The 24,468-nt window shown below is 36.9% G+C and overlaps 1 non-coding gene and 2 gene segments (V, D, J or C); 2 read left to right on the top strand and 1 right to left on the bottom strand.

Moving 5' to 3' along the window:
* Window positions 1-24,468, top strand: part of LOC113194836 (T-cell receptor alpha chain constant-like) — a 387,938-nt gene that overhangs the window by 185,465 nt on the left and 178,005 nt on the right.
* LOC113194839 (T cell receptor delta constant-like) overlaps window positions 1-24,468 on the top strand; it is a 186,900-nt gene that overhangs the window by 65,769 nt on the left and 96,663 nt on the right.
* On the bottom strand, window positions 17-123 carry LOC113194857 (U6 spliceosomal RNA). Its single transcript, XR_003302342.2, has one exon. It is a non-coding gene; the product is annotated as a U6 spliceosomal RNA (small nuclear RNA).

Consider the following 24,468-nt stretch of genomic DNA (forward strand, 5'->3'; position numbering starts at 1 on the left):
AGAATCTTTTTTTTTTTTAAATATGGAACGCTTCACGAATTTGCGTGTCATCCTTGCGCAGGGGCCATGCTAATCTTCTCTGTATCATTCCAATTTTAGTATATGTGCTGCCGAAGCGAGCACAAAATATAGAATCTTGAAAAACATATAGACCACACAGTGAGAACATTCAAGAAATATGGGATAGCATAAAAAGTCCAAATTTAAGAGTTATTGGGATAGAAGAAGACATAGAGGTCCAAACCAAAGGAATGAAAAATCTATTCAATGAAATAATATCAGAAAATTTTCCAAACATGAAGAATGAATTGGAAATCCAAATTCAAGAAGCCTACAGGATGCCAAGTGTACAAAATCACAACAGATTCACACCAAGGCACATTATAATGAAAATGTCCAACATACAGAATAAGGACAGAATTTTAAAAGCTACAAGAGAAAGGAATCAGAATACATATAGGGGAAAACCAATTAGGATAACAGCAGATTTTTCAACACAGACCCTGAAAGCTAGAAAATCCTGGAACAACATGTATCAAGCTCTGAAAGAAAAATGAGTGCCAACCAAGAATCTTGTATCCAGCAAAATTAAGCTTTAGATTTGAAGGTGACATTAAAATCTTCCACAATAAACAAGTTAAAGAATTTATAACTAAAAAACTGACACTACAAAACATCCTTGTAAAAATATTCTATGAAGAGGAAACAAAAAACAACAATGAAAATTAGCAGAGGGAGATAGTACCCTAAAGGAAAAACTAATCAAAGAAGAAAATCAAGTCAAATTAAATAACAACAAAAAAAAATACAAATCATGTCTCAATAGTAACATTGAATGTTAATGGCTTAAACTCACCAATCAAAAGATAGACTAGCAGATTGGATTTAAAACAAAAAGACCCACCAATATGCTGCCTCCAGGAGACTCATCTGATAGACATAAAAACATACACAGACTGAAGGTGAAAGGTTGGGACAAATCATACCACTCACACGGACTGCAGAAGCAAACAGGGGTTTTCATCCTCATATCAAATAAAGTAGACTTCAAGCCAAAGTTAATCAAAAGGGATAAGGATGGACATTACATATGGCTCAAGGGAACCATACACCAACAAAACATAACAATCAAATATATATACCCCAAACAATGGTGCAGCTATGTTCATCTAACAAATTCTTCTCAAATTCAAGAATCAAATTGATCACAACACAAGAATCTTGAGTGACTTTAACACACTCACCACTGGATAGATCTTTGAAAAAAAAATTGAATAAAGAATCTATAGAACTCAATAATACAATCAATAACTTAGACTTAACTGATATATATAGAATATTTCAACCTGCATCAAGTGGATACACTTTCTTCTAAGCAGTACTTGGATCCTTCTCTAAAATAGACCATATACTATGCCACAAAGCAACTGTTAGCAAGTACAAAAAAGTAGAGATACTACCATGCATTTTATCAGATCATAATGGAATGAAATTGGAAATCAATGACAAAATAAAAATTACATCATCACCAGGAGACTGAACAATATGCTACTGAATGAACAATGGGTCACAGAAGACATCAATGAGGAGATTTAAAAATTCTTACAGATAAATGAGAACATAGACACAATATATAGAAATCTCTTGGACAGTATGAAAGCAGTTCTAAGAGGAAAATTTATTGCATGGAGTTCATTCCTTAAAAGAAGAAGAAGTCAACAAATAAATGACATCACTTAACATCTCAAAGCCCTAGAAAAAGAAGAACAAATCAGCAGCAAAAGCAGAAGACAAGAAATAATTAAAATTAGAGCTGAAATCAATGAAATTGAAACAAAAGAAACAATTGAAAAAATTGACAAAACAAAAAGTTGGTTCTTTGAAAAAATAAATAAAATTGACAGACCCTTAGCTACACTAATGAAGAGAAGGAAACAGAGAACTCAAATTACCAGCATACGTAATGAAAAAGGCAATATCACAACAGACACTACAGAAATACAGAGGATAAAAGAAATTATTTTGAAAACTTATACTCCAATAAAATAGAAGATAGTGAAGGCATTGACGAATTTCTTAAGTTATACGACTTGCCCAGACTGAATCAGGAAGATATACACAATTTTAAACAGACCAATATCAAGTGAGGAAATATAAGATGCCATCAGAAGCCTACCAACCAAGAATAGCCCAGGACCAGAAGGTTACATAGCCCAGTTCTACAAGACCTTCAAAGAATAACTAATACAAATACTCTTCAATTTATCTCAGGAAATAGAAAAAGAGGCAACACTTCCAAACTTATTCTATGAGGCCAATATCACCCTGATTCCAAAACCAGGCAAAGACACATCAAAGAAAGAAAACTTTAGACCAATATCTCTAATAAACATAGATGCAAAACTTTTCAATAAAATTCTGGAAAATTGAATACAAAAACATATCAAAAGATCATGCACCATGATCAAGTGGGATTCATCCCAGGGATGCAAGTTTGGTTCAACATAAGGAAATCAATAAATGTAATTCACCACATCAATAGACTCAAAGATAAGAATCATATGATCATCTCACTAGACACAGAAAAAGCATTTGACAAAATACAGCATCCCTTCATGTTCAAAACACTAGAAAAACTAGGGATAATGGGAACATATCTCAACATTGTAAAGGCTATCTATGCCAAGACCCAGGCCAACATCATTCTAAATGGAGAAAAATTGAAAGCATTCCCTCTAAAAACTGGAACAAGACAGGGATGCCCTCTTTCAGCACTTCTATTTAACATAGTCCTTGAAACACTGGCCAGAGCAATTAGATGAAAGAAATTAAAGGGATACATATAGAAAAAGAACTTAAATTGGCACTATTTCGTGACAATGATTCTATACCTAGAAGACCCAAAGAGCTCCATCAGAAAACTTCTAGGACTAGTAAATGAATTAAGCAAAGTAACAAGGTTATAAAATCAACACCCATAAATCAAAGGCATTTCTGTATATCAGTGACAAACGTCTGAGAGGGAAATGAGGGAAACTACCCCATTTACAATAGCCTCAAAATAAATAAATAAATAAATAAAATACATGGGAAACAACTTAATGAAAGAGATGAAAGATTTATACAATGAAAACTACAGAACCCTAAAGAAAGAAATCAAAGAAGACCTTAGAAGATTGAAAAATCTACCTTGCTCTTGGATAGGCAGAATTGATATTATCAAAATGACCATACTTCCAAAAGCACTATACAGATTTAATGCAATTCTGATCAAAATCCCAATGGCATTCCTCATAGAAATAGAAAAAGCAATCATGAAATTCATCTGGAAAAATAAGAGTCCCAGAATAGCTAAAACAATCCTTAGCAGGAAGAATGAAGTAGGTGGCATCACTATACCAGACCTTAAACTATACTACAGAGCAATAGTAACCAAAACAGCATGGTATTGGCACCAAAACAGACTTGTAGACCAATGGAGAGGACCAATACAAAGTAGAGGACACAGAGACTAACCCACAAAATTACAATTATATTAGATAAACGTGCCAAAAACATGAATTGGAGAAAACATAGCCTCTTCAACAAATGGTACTGGGAAAATTGGAAATCCATATGCAACAAATGAAATTAAACCCCTATCTATCACCATGCACAAAACTCAAATCAAAATGGATCAAGAACTTAGGAATACAACCAGAGACCTTACATCTAATAGGAAAAAAAAAGTAGGCCTTAATCTCCATCATGTGGGATTAGACCCCAACTTCCTTAATAGGATTCCTACAGCACAAGAATTAAAACCAAGAATCAATAAATGGGATGGACTCAAACTAAAAAGTTTCTTCTCAGCAAAAGAAACAAACAGTGAGGTGAATAGAGAGCCTACATCTTGAGAGCAAATTTTTAACCCCCACAATCAGATAGAGCACTGATCTCTAGGGTATATAAAGAACTCAAAAAGCTAAACACCAAAAAAATGAATAACCCAATCAATAAATGGGCCAAGAACATGAACAGACATTTCTCAGAAGAGGATATTCAATCAATCAACAAATATATGAAAAAATGTTCAACATCTCTAGCAATTACAGAAATGCAAATCAAAATTAAGATTTCATCTCACTACAGTCAGAATGGCAGCTATTATGAAGTCAAACAACAGTAAGTGTTAGAGAGGATGTGGGGGAAAAAGCACACTCATACATTGCTGGTGGGACTGCAAATTGGTGCAGGCAATATGGAAAGCAGTATGGAGATTCCTTGGAAAACTGGGAATGGTTCCAGCATCACAAGTGACTTGAGAGTTAATTGGGCTCCATCAAAATTAATATCTGTTCTGCAAACAGTACCATCACAAAGTGAAAAGACAATCTATATAAATGTAGATGAAATTTAAATGGTTCCTGAATACATTAAAGGATGCTCGAAACTTGTTTAACTCTGGTCACAAAATTTTACATCTGTTTTTTCTTCTAAGAGTTTTATAGATTTATTTCTTACATTTAGATGACTCATTCTGAGTAAATTTTCTTTAGATATGGTTTATTTCAGGGTGTCAATTCTATTCTGTTTATCTATTTTTTAATTTATTTTATTCATAGTCAAAGTTACATATATTTATAAATTTTCATGTATAATTTTACTTCAGCATCAGATTTACATACATACATATTGATAGATACATTCCAAAGGTATCCCTCTCCAAAAAAAAAAAAAAAAGAAAGAAAGAAAACTGGGAATGGAACCACCATTTAACCCAGCCATCCCACTCCTCAGTCTATACCCAAAGGATTTAAAAACAGCCATATCAATGTTTATAGCAGCAAAATTTACAATAGCTAAACTGTGGAACCAAACTAGATGCCCTTCAGTAGATGAATGGAATATAATAATTGTGGTATATATACACAATGGAATTTTACTCAGCAATAAAAGAGAATAAAATCATGGCATTTGCAGGTAAATGGATGGCGTTGGAGAAGATAATACTAAGTGAAGTTAGCCAATCCAAAAAAAAAAAAAAAAAAAAAAACCAAATGCCGAATGTTTTCTCTGATATAAAGAGGCTGATTCATAGTGGGTTAGGGAGGGGAGCATGGGAGGAATAGAGGAACTCTTGATAGAGCAAAGGGGTGGGAGGGAAAGGGAGAGAGCAGGGGTTAGAAATGATGGTGGAATGTGATAAACATCATTATCCAAAGTACATGTATGAAAACACAAATTGGTGTGAATATACTTTGTATACAACCAGAAATATGAAAAATTGTGCTGTATATGTGTAATATGAATTGTAATGCATTCTACTGTCATATATAACAAATTAGAATTAAAAAAATTTTTAAAAAAAAGAATTTAAAGTCAGAAATAACCAGTGAAGAACAAAAGACAGAGTCAGAATTATAGTTTGGAAGTAGAGCACCTGATAGGTCCAGTCCACATAGAAGCTGGAGCTGGACAATTAGAAAATGGCTCCCGTGGTTTATTTAAGGGGGTACTTCAAAGGCAAGGATAAGGTTTTAGGGGTGGAGTGTTGCTTTATGGTGTCTTGCAGTCAGCAGGTTGATTGGCATGTTGGCAGGTCTCACACATCTCAAAGGGGCAGTGTTGGACCAGGCAGAGCGGAATAGAAATTCACATGTACTTGGGTGATCTCACCCTGTGAGGCTGCCATGGGAAGTTCCCAAACACCAGATGTTTCTATTAACTAGGCTGCAATGCCAATGTAGTTCACACACAGCCCATGGATGGCTCTCAACAAGAAACTATAAAACTTTCCCTTATGGTTTGGATATGTGGTTTCTGCTAAAAGGAAACCTGTGTTAATGCAGGAATATTCAGTTGTAAAATGATTAGATATATAACCTAATCAGACCATCCTAGTTTGAACAGGCTGACTGGGTGGTAACCACAGATGAGGCATGGCTGGAGGAAGTCAGTCACTGTGGGCATACCCTGAAAGGGTTCATCCTTGCTGTGTCCCCCACTCCTGGCTGCCATGAGGTGAGCCGTGCTCCTCTACCATGCCATTGCACCATGATGGGCCTCACTTGGGCCCAGAGCAATGAAATCAGTCATGGACTGAACCTCTGAAACCATGAGCCAAAATAAGCTTTCCCTTCTCTTAGTTGTTCTTTTTGAGTATTTTGTTCACAGCAACACAAAGCCAATTCACATACTTTCTTAAACTATAATCTAGCAGAATCAATTAAAAAATAGAAAATTTGAATTTCATGTAAAGAGAAAGATCAGTAAGATGGTGGAATAGGATTTTCCAGCCCTCACCCCAACTCACACCCATGAAACACGTATTTTGACAATTACCCAAGATAAGCGTACCTTTGTTGAAGCCCAAGGGTCTAGCAGAAAGGTCTCAGTAACCCCATAGAGCAAAAGATCAAGAATAGACACATTGAAGAGGGTACTATTGGAGATTTATTTTATCTGCATCACCGCTTCCTCAAGATCAAACAATTCAGTGCCAAGAGAGACATCCTTGACCCAATATTTCTTTTACGTGGGAAAGTGACAGCATAGGGAGCACTCAGATCTCCCAGTCATATGGACCACTGCCAAAGACATTCACTTCTTTCTTGCCCCACCCAAAACACTGAGAGTATTGGCACAACTGAATAGTCTGAAGCCAGATAGGAGCAGAGCAAAGGGATGGGGGCTCAAAACAACCAGGATGTGGAACTCAATAGAGAAACACATTTTCTATTAACCTTATGGAAGTCCATCAAAAAGTCCACCCAGGAGCCTCAAAGGATGCATCACCTCTAGACAGACACACCCAACTAGTAAGGTATGTCCCCAGAACTCCAAGTACTCCTACCCCCTTAGCAGATGACCAATGCACTCACCTCCAGCTGGTGTGAGTGAGCCTGTGAAGATCATGCACAAGTACACACAGACAGCTGGCTTCACTCTATTAGGATAAGGCACTTAGCCTTGAACACTTCATGGCACTACCTAGGGAAAATAAATGGGAGACTCTCAGTACCCTGCTTGGCTTTATGGGATTGAAAGAAGGGATAAAATCCTGACTTCCTCAGGAGATAGAACAAGAGAAATGAAATGGGTCTACTCATAGAAAAATTTAAAAGATCCTCAAAATTCCTACCCAGATTGACTGGTGAAGATAATTTTCCTTTTTGGGGGGGCGGGGGGTTACTGGGCATTGAATCCTGGGATTCAATGCCTGAGCTATACCCCCAGTCCTTTGTATTTTTTTATTTTGACACAGGATTCTACTAAGTTGCTGAGGGTCTCACTAAACTGCTGAGGCTGGCCTTGAACATGTAATCCTCCTTCCTCAGCCTCCCAAGTCACTGGGATTGCAGACATATACATACAGCAGACTGGGGAAGATCTTACTTTCCTAAAGCCAATTGATGAAGACTACAGAAGGCAAATGCTTTTACAAATGTAAAGACAGTTGTACAAGATGTAAAAGGATGTGAAAAAATCATCAAAGGAACACAAAAACTCCCCAAAAACTGACCCCAAGAAGAAGAAATAATCTATTAATGCACACAGATGACTTTAAATATTAGCCAGGTGCAATGACACATGTCTGTAATCCCAGCAATTCAGAAGGCTGAAGCAGAAGGATTACAAGTTTAAGGCCAGCCTCAGCAATTTATCAAGACCTTGTCTCAAAATAAAAGATAAGAAATAAAGGACTGGTAAAATGCCCTGGATTCAATATTTAGTACCAAAATAAATAAATGGATAAATAATAAATAGATAAATCAGAGGGGGAAAATAATGCAAAAAAGAGAGAAGAAAGCCTATGGGAATTTTTGAACATCATCAAATAAACCTATACATAGCTTGGAAGTCCTAGAAGAAGAAGTAGGGGACCCAGAAATCTTGATTAAATAAATTATAGTTAAAAACTTCCAAATCTTGGGAAGGTTATGGATATCAGGTTCATAAAGCTCAGAAGTCAATGAAATAAGACTGAAGGGAGAATAGACAATATAATAAGAGTAGGAAAGTTCAATATTCCACTTTCAGCCATAGGACGGGTGAGGTGACACACACCTGTAAACCCAGCGGCTTTTAGAGGCTGAGACATGAGGATCTTCAATTCAAAGCCATCCTCAGCAATAGCAAGGTGTTGAGCAACTCAGTGAGACCCTGTCTCTAAATAAAATACAAATAGAGCTGGGGATGTGTCTCAGTGGTAGAGTGTCACCGAGTTCAATCCTCAGTACCCAAAAAAAAAAAAAAAACAGGTAGCTATCCAGACAGAAAAATCAATCAGGAACCAAAGGACTAAAATTGTCATTCTTTTCAAGTACAAATAGATTGTTTGTTGGGTCACAAAACAAGTCTTAAAATTTTAAGATTGAAAGCATATCATATACCAGGTATATAACAGAAATTGATAATAGGGGAAAAAATGGAAAACTCACAAATATGTGGGATTTATACACTATATTCCTGAAAAACCCAATGCATCAAATAAGAAATCAAAAGAGAAATTTAGGGCTGGGGATGTAGCTAAGTGGCAGAATTCTTGCCTAATTTGTACCAGGCCCTGGGTTCCATCTCCAGCACTTCGGAAGAGAAAAAAAGAAAACTTAAAAATACTCTGAGACAATGAAAAAGGGTAAAACAGCATTCCAAATCTTAAGGGACACAGCAAATGCAAGTCTAAGAGGGAAATTTTTAACAAAAGGCTACATTAAGAATAAACAAAGATCTCAAGTAATAACCTAACTTTATACCTCAAGGAACTAGAAAAAGAAGAAAAACTAAGTCTGAAGTAGAGAAGGAAATAGTAAATAATACAGTAAAATAAATTTAATAGAGACTATAAAAATGTAAAAAAAATGAAAATAAGAGTTGATTGTTGGAAAAGATAAACAAAGTTGGCAATTGTTAGCTAGATTAACCAAAAAAAAAAAGAATGTTCAAATAAATCTAAATAAAAGAGAATTAGACATCACAATTTATACTATATAAATGCAAAGGTTCATAAGAGGCAAACAATGATACAACAACAAATTAGATATTCCAGGAGAAATGGATAAATTCCTAGAAGATACCTACTTAGTATATCACCTACCAAGATTGAATCATGAAAAAAATGGAAAATCTAAACAGACTAATATGAGTAAGGAGATTTAATCAATATTTTAAAACCTCTGAACAAAGAAAATCCCAGGAATTGATGGCTTCCCTGGCAAATTCTACCAAACATTTAAAGAAGAATTAATACCAATATGTGTCAAACTCTCCCAGAAATATTGAAGAGGAAGAATCATTTTCAAATTCATTTTATAAGACCCAGAATCACTACCCTGTATCCAAGCCAGACAAGGACACTACGAGAAATGAAAATTATAGGTCAATATTCCTGATAAACATAGGTACAAAACTCCTCAACAAAATATTGGCGAACTGAATTCAACAGCTCATTGAAAGTGTAATACCAATCCCCCCAAAACAACCAAATGTCAAATGTTTTGTCAGATATAAGGAGGCTGACTCATAATGGGGAAGGGATGGGGAGCATGGGAAGAATAGATGAATTCTAGATGGGAGAGAGGGATGGGAAGAAAGGAAGGGGTCAGGGGATTGGCAAGGATAGTGGAATGTGATGGACATCATTATCCAAAGTACATATAGGAAGACAACGAATTGGGTGACAAAATACATTATATGCAAACAGAGATATGAAAAATTGTGGTATATATGTGTAATAAGAATTGTAATGCATTCTGCTGTTATTTATTTTTTTAAATCAATAAAAAAAAGAAAAGAAAAGAAAGTGTAATACACCATGATTGAGTGGTAATTATGCCTAGAAAACAAAGATGATCCAACACACATGCTATAACTTGTGAAGAGTTAGGGCCTAATGAGAGGTTTTTAGGTCATTGGGCGCATGCTCTAAGAGGAGATAGGGGGACTTCAGCCCCTTCCTCTCTCCTCTTTTTACTTCCTGGCCATGAGGTGAGCAGTTTTGCTCCACCATCCACTCCCACCATAATGTGCTGCCACAGGCCCAGTGCTACAGGCCAGCCAATCGTGGACTGAAACCTTCCAACCCAAGAACCAAAATAAACTTTTTTATTTTTATAAGTTGATTATCTCAGGTATTTGTTATAATGATGGAAAGCTGACTAATACAACATGCAAACCAATAAATGTTAACAGTACATTAAAAGAATGAAGGATAAAAATCATATGATCATCTCAGCGGATGCTGAAAAAGCATCTCACAAAGTACAACATACTTTAATAATAAAATCTCTCAATTTATTAGATATAGAAGAAATGTATCTCAATGAAATAAAGACCACATATGACAAGCCCACTGCTAACACCATACTGAACAACTGAAAGCTGAAGTTTTTTTTTCTAAGATCAGGAACAAGACAAGGATATCCGCCCTCATCTCTTCTACTCAATATTATGCTAGAAGTCCTAGTCAGATCAATTGGGCAGGAAAAAGATATAACATGCACCCAAACCAAGAAGGGAAATGTAAAATTGTCCCTGTTTGCAGACAACATAATCTTATATTGGTAAAATTTTAAATACTCCAAAAAGAAAACCGTTAGAACTAATTTAAAAAGTCCATGAAGTTGAAGGAAACAAAACATACAAAAATCAGTTCCATTTCTCTACACTAACAATGAATTACCTGAAAAATAAATAAAACAATTATATTTCCCATAGAGTTAAAAAGGTTAAAATACCTAGAAATAAACTTCAGGAGGCAAAGGTAAAAGACCTGTACACTAAACATTACAAAACACTGATAAATGAAAGTTTAAAGATACAAGTGATACCACAGTAAATTTCACCATCATGTATATCCACAAGATACTAACTAAAAATAATAAGAAAGCCCAGTGGAAAAGAAGAGGGGTGGGGAGAAGGGAGGGGAAAAAGAGGTACACATTGGGCCTGTGGCGGCACATTATGGTGGGAGTGGATGGTGGAGCAGACGGCCCATAGGAGTTGAGGCAGCCTCTGACAGGTGGAGATTCTGAGGCCTTCAGTCAGACAGGCTGAGAGTGAATTAGAACAAGTTCTATTCCATGCTTATATAATTTTGTCAAAATGGATTCTATGTTATGTATAAACTAAAAAGAACCAATAAAAAATACAAGTAAATGGAAAGATCTCTCTGTTCATAAATTAGAAATTTTAATATTGCTAAAATGTTCATTCTTCCCAAAGCATTCTAAAAATTCTACATAATCTCTTATCAAAATCCTAGTGGAATTTTTTAGAAATATAAATAATTATTATAAAATTCAAATTACAAAAGACTATGCATGTTCAATTTAGTCTTGAGGAACAATAGCGATTCTAGAAGGCACCACACTCCCTTATTTCAAAATATTTTACAAAGCTCTGATAGTCAAAATGGTAAGGTACAGAAATGACCACAGAAAAGAATGCAGAGCCCTAAAATAAACCATGCATATATGTATAAGTCATCTGATCTTTTACAAGGATGCCAAGAGTACACAATCGAAAGAGGACTGTTTCTTCAATAAATGGTATTGTGAAAACTGGATATGCACAAAAGAATGAAATTAGACACTTTTATCACACAATCAATTCAAAGTGGATTAAAAATAAAACATAAGACTAGAAACTGTAAAACTACTGGAAGAAAACATAAGGAAATCTTTCTTGATGCTGGTCTGGGCAGTGATTTTTATGAATGCAATTCTTAAAGTACAAGTAATAAAAAAATAAATAAGTAGGACTGTATCCAACTAAGACTTGTGTACAGCAAAGAAAACAACAAAGTGAAAAGGAAACCTAGAGGAAGAGAAAATATTTACAAAACCTAGCTCTGATAAGGGGTAGAGTTTCTTTTTCATTTGCATCCAGCCAGATTGAGCACTTGCACAACAATATAGTCAAAACAGATTTACTGCCCTCAGTTAAGCAACAAGAATAAACAGAAGTCTAAGGTCCACAACAAGCTGATCCCCTAAGGCTCAGGGAACCTGCCAAGGGAACATGGAGTTCTGTCTGTACACACCTGCAGGAAAGCTTGGATTTTTTATACCATAAGCACTACTTAGTTCACTGAGTCAAACATTGCAGGACATCCTGTTTGGGGAGGAATGAAGACACAGCCAGGTTTGCTCTGAACATTTCCTCCTTTTCTTAGCAAGTGTTTTCTATAGTAATTCTGAGAGCTACTAGCAGGAAGGGAAACAGTTGGGTCAACCAAGACCATCCACAGTCCTATCGTCCTGCTATGAGCTGATTTCCAAAATATTCCAAAATAAGGAACTTCTATAGCTCATTAGTAAAGAAAAATAATAATAAACTGATTTAAAAGTGGACTGAGGACTTGAGTAGATATTTTCTTCAAAATGACATACAAATGGCCAAAAGGCATGTGGAAAATGCTTTATATCACTAATCCTCAAGGAAATGCAAATCAAAACCACAAAGAGACACCTTGTACCTGTCAGGATAGCTATCATCCCTCCCCACCTGGAAAAAAAGAAAGAAAGAAAAAAAACATTGTCAAGGATGTCAAGATATTGGAACCCCTGTACACTATTCTTGGGAATGCAAAAAAGGGCAGCCTATGAAAATCAGCAGCAAGTTTCCTAAAAAAAAAAAAAAAAAAAAAAATTAAAAACAGAACTCCCATGTGACCCAGTAATCCCACTGTAGGTATTTATCCTAAAGAATGATATCAAAATCTTGGAGAATTATTAGCACTCCTATGTACACTGCAACACTATTTACAATAACCAATATGTGAAAACAACACCATTAACAGAGGAATGAATAAAGAAAATGTGGCATATACATATAATGAAAGTGTTCAGCCTTAGAGAAAGAAGGAAATTGTACAATATGTGTGCCATAGTTTGGATGTTGAATATCCTCCAAGGCCCACATATTAAAGACTTGGTCACCAGGGAGGTGCTATTGGGAGAATATGGAACCTTTAGGAAATGAGGCTAGTGGGGGTCTTTAGGTCACTGGGATAGGGTCCTTGAAGAGAATTGTGGAACCCCAGTCTCTTCCTCTCTTCTTTTGTTTCCTGGTCAGAAAATGAAATGAGCATTTTGCTCCACAACGTGCTCCTCACCATTACCATCACACACCCCCATTTGAAGACCAAAGCAACGGGTCTGGCTTGATCATTAACTGGAACATCTAAAACCAAGAGCTCAAATCAACTTTTTCTCTTCATGATTATCTCAGATATTTTTCCATAGTGACAGAAAATGAACACAATGTGGATCATGGATGAACCTTAAGAACACTATGTTAAGTGAAATAAGCCAGTCACAGAAAGACAAAATGCTACGTGAGTCTATTTATATAATATGTATAGAATAGCCAGATTTTTAGAATCAAAGAGTGAAATGGTGGTTTCCAGTGGCTAGGGGCACGAAAGTGGGGAGTTATTAATCTATGGACATACAGCTTCAGTCACAAGATGAGTAAGCTCTAGAAAAATGTTATATCGAATTATACTTAAAGTCAACAATAATGTTTTATGCACTTAAAAATGTGTTAAATAGAAAAAGGCAAAAAAAATCTTCAAATTCAATTGAATGATGTGATGAAATATTCATATACATAATGTTAAACAAAAAAAGGATTTTCAGTACGATTTCAATTTCTTTAAAGTGCATATTTGCATGTAAAAATAATGAAAAACACACAAAGCGTTAACAGTGTTTATCTCTGGGAGATGAGATTAGAGGTGGATTTCTTGTTCATGATTTAAAATGTGCTACATGTCATATGTTCATTAAAAAAGAGGAGTTGGTCTGGGGATATGGCTCAAGCAGCAGCGCGCTCGCCTGGCATGCGTGCGGCCTGGGTTCGATCCTCAGCACCACATACAAATAAACAAGTTGTGTCTGCCGAAAACTAAATAATAAGTACTTTTTTTTTTCTCATTCTCTCTCTCTAAAAAAAAAAAAAAAAAAAAAAAAAAAGAGGAGCAGCCTGGAGGAAGGGAAGTGGGAGGGCAAGCATCAGCCACAGGTGACAGGACTAAGCTAGCGTATGCAGAAACCCCATTTCCAGCTCTGCTGCAGCAGGTCACATGTCACTAGCTCTAGTGACACTGCCAAGCCAACAAGGGACAGGCAGAACAAAAGCCATTTCACCAGTAGAAAGAACTTCAGTGATGCATCCTGGACTCCCTGTTCTCTTGGGCATAGTCCTGGTCTTCATCTGCCCTGGTAGGAAACCCACCCTTGGAGAGCCTGGGACATGTGAAGGCTTAAGAACAAAGTTGCGATAGAATTAGCCTGTGCCTTTCTCCACTTCATTTTCTGGGTCAAAACCTGGCTGTTTAAGACAGCTTCCTTGTGACCAATATCAGCAAATAAGTCATTTTTTTTCTTTTTCTTTTCTACAGGTTCCAGCAATGTTTATCAGGCCACAGATATGTAAAAACAAGAAACAGAGTCTCTGAGTATAAACTGCAAATTCACAGCCCATTTTCCTTAATATAATATATACTGATATCAACAGCCATCCAGTGGAGAAATGATTTACATGATTCGTCTGTATTCTGAAAGTGAGAACAAAAAAGATGGACGATATTCTGTGGCATCTCAGAAGTCACTCCAAATTCTCACTCTCATCATCTCAGCCTTGGCACCCAGAGACTCAGCTGTCTATTACTGCGCAGATTCTCAGATTCCACAGTGACAGAGCCTTACAAAAAAAAAAACCCAGGTTCAGCAATAGACAGCCACCTGCTCCAGAAGCCTAGGAGAGAAGCCACAGAACAGGAAGAGGGTAGATCCCAGGCACCGTGGGTGGAACTGGTGAGACCAGAGAGGAAGCTGATGGGTGGACTAGGAACAATCTTCCCACATTTGGTATCAAAGAACGGCATCCAAGACCCCAGTCTCACCTCTGAACCTGATGATGAAGCGAATCAAGATGTGCACATTGCTTTCACTGCCTCCATATCTTTACCCTCTTATCTGGTGCAATATCCCCTTGATTAATTTTTCCCTAAACTAGGCCTTCCTTCCTGTTTGAGTTTGGATAAGGCTTGCCCACCCAATGACCCATGACCAGTTACCATAGTCACCTTTCTGGCCACAATGACCAGTTCAAGAATGAGCACATGACCTAAACCCACACTCCAAAATTTCACATGGAGCTATTAAGAAGACTTCTGAAGAGATTAGAAGCTAGGATAGAAGCTAGATTAGAAGCTACAGCTGCCAGGATCCCTCTTCCCACCACAAGGGAAAAGTGAGACCCTTGAAAAGAGCACAACTGAATCCTGATAACATGGTTTTCAGAGGCCTCTGACCCAGCTGTGACTAGTAGCCACCTGGGATTGTGTTGCTTCACACACTAGCTTCCTTGGCTTGATTCTCTCAAGAAGCAGAGAAGGAGTGCAAGAGGTTTAGTTGAAAGGTGATCCCAGAAAGCACAGGAAGGGGCTTAGGGAAGAAATTGGACAGGACATCAGCCAATAAGGGGTATTAGCAAGCTGGCTGCCACTGTGGGCAACTGGAGTTTCATCCTCCCAGGGAAACTCAGGAAACAGTGTGAAACACTGGTTTCAAGTGATCCCTCCAGAAAGCCAAAGGAGCTAGGATACTGACACCCCAAATCCTGTACACCATTGGTGAAGGCAGCTCCTGGAAGTAGGGGCATTAAATCCCCTGCACTGAGATCTCTCTACCCAGCAGGATATGACAATAAAAGAAAGTCATTAGGCAAAGAAACTCAGGAGCTGACAGGAGCAGTTTGAGAGGTTGAGCAGTGTGCACTGAAGTCCTAGCACACAGGAACATAGCTGGGATATCAACAATGCAACACACTTTATTCCTTTTTTATTTTTTTTCCTTAAGCTATTTTGAGTTGGATTTTTCTGTTATTTGTTACCAAAGGAGACACAACTAAAACACTAATAATAAACTTGAGTAAAATAAACTAACCAAACAAAATACATTCAAATTGGTTTTTTATTTATTTATTGCTTACTGCAATTCAAAAAAGGAAACAACACCTCAAACTATTCAGATTCAATAGGTTGTCTAGCTTTATTCTCTCAAACCACCCACTTTAATAAGAACCAGACACAAATTTTACACCTAAACTGCATTATTACACGCCTCATTTAATTATTCTCTCCTCTTTCAGACCTTTCCTGCTCAGATGCACCATGCTTAGTGCTGCCAGATTAATCTCTCATTTGTCCCTCCAACGTTTTGTCGGCTCAAGCTTCCAGATTCTACTTGCAACTGTGCTTTCCCCAACTCTAATATTTTGTTCCTGCTACTTGCTTTTCCCATAATATGTCCCCATTTCTACCTTTTGAAGTTCACTATCTTTCAAAACCTGCCTCCTACCCCTCTCCTGGTGTACTGGGCTGTTAACTGGGGGTGAAGGTGGAGATTGTGCACAGCTCTTCCCAAGCCATATTCAGTGATGTCACATTGGCAGCTCACTTCTTGCATACCCCTCTTGCCTTCCCCTCTGGTCTGCAAGCCCCTTGAGTACAGAGACCTTAGTTATGTGGAGCTGATGGGTTTTTGTTTGTTCCTCACACTACTCAGCAAGGAGCTTGAACACCACAGGTGTTTAATAATATTAATAGAACATTTAAGGGAAAGATTATTTGTCTTGTTTTGCTTTCACTATAGTGGAACAACTGGGTTGGGAGACATCATTGTATGTAAACACAGTGGGTAAAATATCCCAGCAGAACAAAAGTCTTTAAAATGACCTGCAGTCACTGCCAGAGAGCAGGAAGGAGAATTCCCCTGCTGTTAGAGATTGAATGGCTGGTGTGGCCCATTCCACCCAGATTGCCTGGAGCAGGGAGGAGGGTGAGCCAAACTTACTATCTAGGAAAACCTTTTATAAAACCATATCAGTGCTCCTTATAATCTGATGGCATTACTTCAATGGTCCATGGTCTTCAAATAAATGTTCTACCTGCCCACAGATTCAACTTTCTACCAAATGAATCCATAAATTTAAACCCATTTCCAGTCAAAATGGGAAAAGAATTTTTTATTTTGTAACTTGTAAAAATGGTTTTTAAAGGTTATCTGGAAGAATAAATGAGATATATATCCAATAAAAATTTAAATAGTTTCCATGTTAGATATTAAAATGTGTTCTAAAGCTACATTCATTAAAATAATGAGGTACCAATACAAGGATAGATATCTAGACAAATTGATAGAACTATAAAGCCTAAAGTTATAAGTGAAAGACTCAGTTATAAAAAAAAAAGAATTTTGCATATGTTACAGTTAGCATCCTAGGGCTGGGGAGGTAGCTCAGTAGTAGAGCACTTTCCTAAGTTAGCCTTCTAAACCAGAATACCTTGTTAATAAATTATTGTAAGACACCAGATTACCATCCAGAAACTAATAAAATTAGATAATTTCCCCAACAAATAAATTCCAAGTATAAAAGGTTTATAACTTTTTCTAGTGTTCATATCAATTTTATTTATAATAACCAAAATTAGAAACAGCCCAAATGTTTATTAGTAGAATGGGTTTATAACTTTTTTATTATAAAAGTACTGGAATATTATATACATGACTGATCATATACTCTTGAAAAAGTAGAAGTACTTTGTAAAAATTACAAGAGGGAAATTATGAAGGATAAAATTGACAAAGTTGACAAATTAATTTTTAAACATCTGAATATTAAAACACTAAATTACAATACAAGTGATAAAGTAGAAAACATTTGCAATATTTATTATTATGTAGCAAATATAGACATATTTACAAAAGCCACATATAACTTATATATGAAAATATTTCTGAATCAATAAAAGTGAAAATAACAGAAATAGAACAAAATAAGAGTAGAAGCTAATAGGCTAAGCACACAAAATATGTCCATTACTACATAATTGAAGTACTGTAATTTTAAAAGCACTCAGACTATTTTATGCCAGTCCGAATGGCAAGTTTATGCTACGTATTAGTAAAATGAGAATGGTCTTCATTACTGGTAATGCAAATTTCTACACATTTTTGGAGAAATATGAGAAATAAGCATTTAAAAGTATTTAAAATGACCATATTTTGACCTAGGTACTTCAGTTTTATGCCTAGGAAATGATATGATTTGTTAGAAGTAGACACACAAAAATATCTGTAAGAATATAGTGTATAACAACATAGATCTCAACTAATGTAGATACCTAACAAGAGTGAATTAGCAAAATAAATTTTGAATAGCCACAAAATGTTATGCTATCACCAAATGAAGCAATTTATGGATATTTGTTGGTGTGAAAAAAAAGTGTTTGTGAATTATAATATATTAATAAGTGGAAAAGTTGCACCCATCATTATGAACTTTGAGTTAATATAGATACAAATGGATACACATGGAAACATACATATATGCAGCACATATTTCCTTGCTCTGTCAGCTGAAAATCAACAGCACCCCCATAGCAATGAGCATGCTTAGATTTCAGATCTTGGTTTCTGATACCATTTTCCAACAAAAGGAACTAGAGCTCCTCAGAGAAGAGCTGATTCTAGGTCTGGCAACAGGAGCACACAAAATAAGCTGGAGAACTTTGCAGCAACAGAAAATAAGCCAAACAAACAAAACCAAAAATACTCCTCAATGATGGAGATATGTCAAAAATGATACCAGAGCTGACTGAAAAAGCTCCCTTTGGCCAAAGTCAGAATAATTTGAACAATAAATTATGTAGTATTGGGGCTGGGGAAGTGGCTCAAGCGGTAGCGCGCTCGCCTGGCATGCGTGAGGCCCGGGTTCGATCCTCAGCACCACATACAAACAAAGATGTTGTGTCTGCCAAAAACTAAAAAATAAATAAATAAATATTAAAAAAATTATGTAGTATTGATTAGTAATTCAAAGTGTAAAATAAATATCCATGAATTGATATTCATGTAAATAAATGAGTATAAATAAATAAATGGAGAACAGACAAATCTTCTTTGCAGATTTCCATTTAATTTGTGTAGACACCCCACACTCAAGGAAGTAAAGGATAACTCCCATTTTTTAGGTGTAAGACAAACCTAGTGATCTCCTTCTAAAGATCAGAGTTTGGAGAGGGGTGAAAAAGAGTAACTTTATAGTGGCAAAATCTGGCAAACACTATCCCAACCAGGTGAATAAAGTTAATACTAACAATAATAAAATATGTCCATAATATGCATCCTTGATATGATGTGATGGAAAATGGCACTTACCTATGTGGTGATCTTCCTCCCCAAAACACATAGCCCCAGTCTTATTTTGAGCAAATCATCAATCAAGTCCCAACTGAGGGAAACTCTACAAAATACATGGACAGTGTATTTTCAGGTCCTCAAAAGCAAGGAAAGTCTGAGAAACTGCCATAGTCAAGGGGGACCTAAGGAGACGCAATGACTGGATGTGGTCTGGCATCCTGGATGGAATTCTAGAACAACAGAGAGGGTAAGAGGAAAAATTCTAAGTGAATCTAATGAAATGTGAACTTCAGCAGATGATGGCATAGCACCATTGGTTCATTAATTGTGACATATATACCACTGTAAGATGTCAGGAAGAGGGGCATTGAGCGTGAAATGTTGGGAAGTCTGTGGACTATCTTTACAACCTTTCTAGTAATCCAACACTATTCTAAAATTTTTTATTTGAAAAAGTTACAAAACTTTTGGTTTCATATTACCTGAATTTTGTAGAAGGATAATTATAATTTTATGTAGAACTATATCAGTATATACATGTTACACATATATGAGAGTTGGGAACTGCAGTACAATACAATACTCCAATACATAGCCCTACTTAAACGTGGCCCCTGAACCCTTCAGTTGAGACTAATCCAAACTGAGATATGATATAAGGATAAAATACTCACTAGATTTCAAAACAGTATGAAGACAAGAATGTAAACAAGCTCACTAATACTTTTTTATATTGACTACATGTTAAAATGATAAGGCTTTGGGGTATATTGAGTTAAATAAAATAGGTTACTAAAATTAATTTTATTTTTTTAGTGTAGTTACTAAAATTTTTACAATGATGCATATGGTTCTCATTGTATTTCTATTGATAGTAGTGATCTAAAAGGATAAACATGGTTATTCCCAGCAGGCAGGTTAAAAGTAATTTGTTTAGCTTCTCTCTTCTTTTCTAATTTTTCTTCAATAAATGCTTGCTCCTTATATAATAAAGAAGTAATATAAGTAAAAAAGACACAAATCACTGTAATAAAATGTCACATTGATAGAAGCACCAAGCAGAAACACTAAGCCAGAGGCCTTTCATCAATTAATTATTTATCTACTCATTTAAATACACATATTAATTGTCACATATTAATACACAAGCCCACATCACCAGTCCAACTTCATCAGTCCAACCTCCTCCTGTCAGCACCTGAGTTTTTTTGCCTAAGGACTTTCTTCTATTGTCGTAATCTCCTTGGTAGAGACAATTCTCAAATTTATGAGTATTTCTTATTTTTCTTCACCTTTCTCACTGCGCTGTGACCATACTTACCCTCTATAGTAGTCTAGATGTTCCTTGAATGTCCCAGCAGGCTATACCTCAGGGTCTTTATCCCCAGATGGCTCTCTCCATCATGCCACTCACTGCTCACCAAAGACACCTTCCCTTCAGCCTATACAAATTCACCCACCTAATTCATCCGTCTTTCTCATTACCCTGATTTAATTTTTTATAGCAAGCATCATTAGTGACATTATGTTATGTATCTGTCTGTGTATTTCTTGTCTGTCTGTCCACCAAAGTATATGCAAGAAGTCCAGGACTTTGTCTAAACTATTGAATAAATAAAGATCTGATGTGATATGTGTATAAGTAAATAAATGATATTCTTTATCACCAACATGACACTGTCTCTGATATATATATATATATATATATATATATATATATATATATCCCCTTCATCTACTTTTCTTCTTAATAAGCCATAAATCTGGGACATTAAAAAAAGTGAAGGGGGGATTAAGACACAAATTCCAAGGCAATGGGGATATAGCTCAGAGGGAGAGCACCTGCCTAAATGTGTGAGGTCCTGGTTCAATCCCCAGTACTGGAAAAAAGAAAAAAGACACAAACTCCAAAAATAGGCAAATATAACAAAATTGAGTGGGCAATAATCTTATAATCTGGAAAAAGAACAGTCCCACTATCCATATAATAAATTGTTTCAAGAAGAATGTGTTTTATCGTCTTCTTCATTTATTCAACAAATATTCATATCACACCTACCATGAGGTCCTCTTGGAAAGATAGTAACTGTCTCTTATATTTGTGGCATTATTTATAATTTACAAGATCCTTTCTGACACTTACTTCAGTGTATCCTCATAAATAATTCTTTAAGTTTAGCAGGTCTTATGAGGAATGAGTCTTATGAGGAATGAGTTACCAGATTAAGGATCATTGGGTTGTGAAAATTTTGAGGTAGGAATGTATTCCATTGTTTTATTGTTGATACAACTATGTACAGAATCCCATTATCAATCTATTTATTTCACCTCAGAGAGCTATAATACATACATTGTCCATCAGTACCAGTACATTAATTCTCACTTTTGGGATTCTCAGCCTACCCTTAGCTTCTGTGTTAATATGAATATTTCATGGCAGGTGCACATACTTTGAGGATAGGTACAATATCTTTCCTCTTTTTTCTACTTATATTCCAGCTCTGCACACACGGTGGGTTCTCCATAAATATTTATTGGTAAAAAGAATAGTTATTAACACAAGAATCTCTCTATTCAGAAAGAAGTGAGGACAACTGTAAATGGAGTCTCCAAAGATGACCCTCCAATAAGTCATGTTCCTCAGTATTCACACTTCCACGCAGTCCCTCCTCTTGAACCCAGACTGGCTCAGATACTTGAGTCTAACCAAAAGAAGGCTGTGAGAGTGATGCTATGTGGCTTCTGAGGCTTTGTCAAAATCAGCATTGCAGTTTCCGTCTTGGTCTCTGGGGGTTACACAGCTGCCATGTAAGTAAGTGGTTGTCCCGTCAGACAATAAGGTAGCCAGGGCAAGCCAAATGCAGAGACAGATGTCTAATGGGCCCTCCACTGTTCAGCCATCCCAACCCAAGCTCCAGCCATGGGAGAGAAGAAGCCATCTAGGAGGTTATGCCCAATTGTGTCTTCAGATGACTCCGGTCCACCCAACTTTTGACTGTAAACTCATGGCATATCCCAAGCAAGAGCTACCTGACTGAGGACAGTCAACTCACAGAACTTCAAGAGATGATAACAAAGCACTGTATTAAAGTACCAAAGTTTGGGTTGGCTTTGTTTTTACTGTGTTACTTTATGAGACCTTTGCCATGTCCCATGGCAAGAGAACAATTTAAGTGACCAGGCCCTCCAACCCTGTAGATCTCAAAGTCATGGAAACAAGAAGCACAAAAGCCCTCATTGGTCATAAGGAATCAGAGTAAGGCAGCTCCCGCTTCCAGGTCCTGTTTCCTAGACTCGTGTGTTCTTCCTGTTGGAGGCCCAGAGACACAGAGATCTCCAGTGTAATGCATATACTGAATCTAGAAATGTAGCACTCCACTTTGTGTGTGTTGCCTCTGAGCTGTCATTTAAGCTTCAGTATGCCATATCAGCACCCTGTGAACCTGGGTGCTTCCAGAAAGTGTGGTATCTGATTCAACCATGGTGATAGCCCTATATCTGCTCATCACTGTTATAAAATAAGTCCCCTGGTTAGATGTTATGTTGTGTGATTCCATGTTTGTGGACTAGGCATTCCATAAGGCCAGAGACAGTAGGGCAGCCTCAGACTTTGTAGTTAAGAAAGGCAAATCCATACCTATAATAGGTATCCATCCCATCACAATAAATTCAACAATTTGAATGAAAGGAAGTCCATGCAGCTAATCGGCTTCCAAGTGACTAGTGATATATTTGAGTAATAGGGCCATCTCAAGATTCATCTTGATCTCTGTTGCCAGGATACTGGAAATTCAGAGGTTTCAGTAGCTATTTTGGACTGAGTAAGGGAGAGTCCATGCTGTTGGGTTCATGCCTAGGCCCCATAGCCATTTGTAACATAGACACATTATTCTTATGCTCATTGTGCCAGGTCCAACTGGGCTGGTAATGAAAGCCTGCTATGTCCATTAGTGGATTTGTTTCGTTTGCCTAGTTATTCAGTACTGGAGACATTTTGGGGGGATTGAACTCAGGTAACTCAATCACTGAGCCACATCCCCAGCCCTATTTTATATTTTATTTAGAAACAGAGTCTCACTGGGTTTTTTAGCACCTCACTTTTGCTGGGGCTGGCTTTGAACTCGGAATCCTCCTGCTTCAGCCTCCCGGGCCGCTGGGATTATAGGTGTGCACCCCTGCACCTGGCAGTCCTAGAGACATTTGATCCACTTATTTCATGCCACACCCATAGGGGATGATTTCTGACAGGTTTTAAGATTTGATATAAAAATCTTCTGTGTCTACACCTATATGTTCATCCACATTCCTCTACCCCAGATTTCCTGTCTTTAATCTTCTCTTTTCTTCCAGACCCCTGAACAGGCAGCAAGACCATTGGCCACTGGCCAGGAATCTGTATATATTGTTACTTCGGGCAAGCATGTGGATTGCCATAGCACTGCTCACAGTTTCACACATTGGGGAAATTTTTCTCTTTCCACTGTCTTTTAAGTCTACCCTGAACATTGCTATAAGGCAGATGCTGTACAGTTTTGGCTTGGACACATATACAAAGAAAAATCCACCTATAAATCAATCTCAGGCTTTTTCTTTCTCTTCAGCTACATAACATGTTCCAGCTAATAGGGCCATAGATGAAAAATGTGGAAGAGGCATTGGTACAATTGTATAGAAAGTGTCCTAGAATCTGGGCTATCTATTCATGTAATTTATTTGTAAACTCAGTCCTGGTTGGGCTCAATTCCAGATATAATATTTTTATTTTACAACAGAGTGCTCTGGGACCACTCGGCTTCATGGTTTAGCTGGTACAGAATAACTTAACTCATAATGGTTATGCTAGGATTTAACTCTGGTTATCAGCCTACAGATCAGGGGAAGAGGGGGGATCATTCTTGAGGGTCCACTGGTTCCTTCCCCAGGAGAGGGCTATGTGACATCTTACTGCACATGGAAAATGCTCATTCTTATTATGTACCTCTCTTCAAGCTGTGAGGGTTCAGAGGAAAAATCCTCCAGGACATCTATGCAGACATTCCCATCCCTTGTGCCAGGGTTTAAATTTTTCCTAACCAGAGCTCTTGTTACCATAGCAAAACTGAACTTCCCTGGCTGAGCATTTAAATGCATCTGGAGCTCTGTAATTCAATCAAATCCTATCTGTTCATCAACTGTGTCTGCCCTTCCTTTGTAGAAGATAAGGGTCTCTTCATTAGAAAAGAGGCCCTCTGACTGTCACACTTGGCCTTTAACTATTTGTTAATGCTGTCAT

The sequence above is a fragment of the Urocitellus parryii genome, chromosome 6, assembly GCF_045843805.1.
Source record: "Urocitellus parryii isolate mUroPar1 chromosome 6, mUroPar1.hap1, whole genome shotgun sequence".
In the NCBI taxonomy this organism is placed as follows: Eukaryota; Metazoa; Chordata; class Mammalia; order Rodentia; family Sciuridae; genus Urocitellus; species Urocitellus parryii.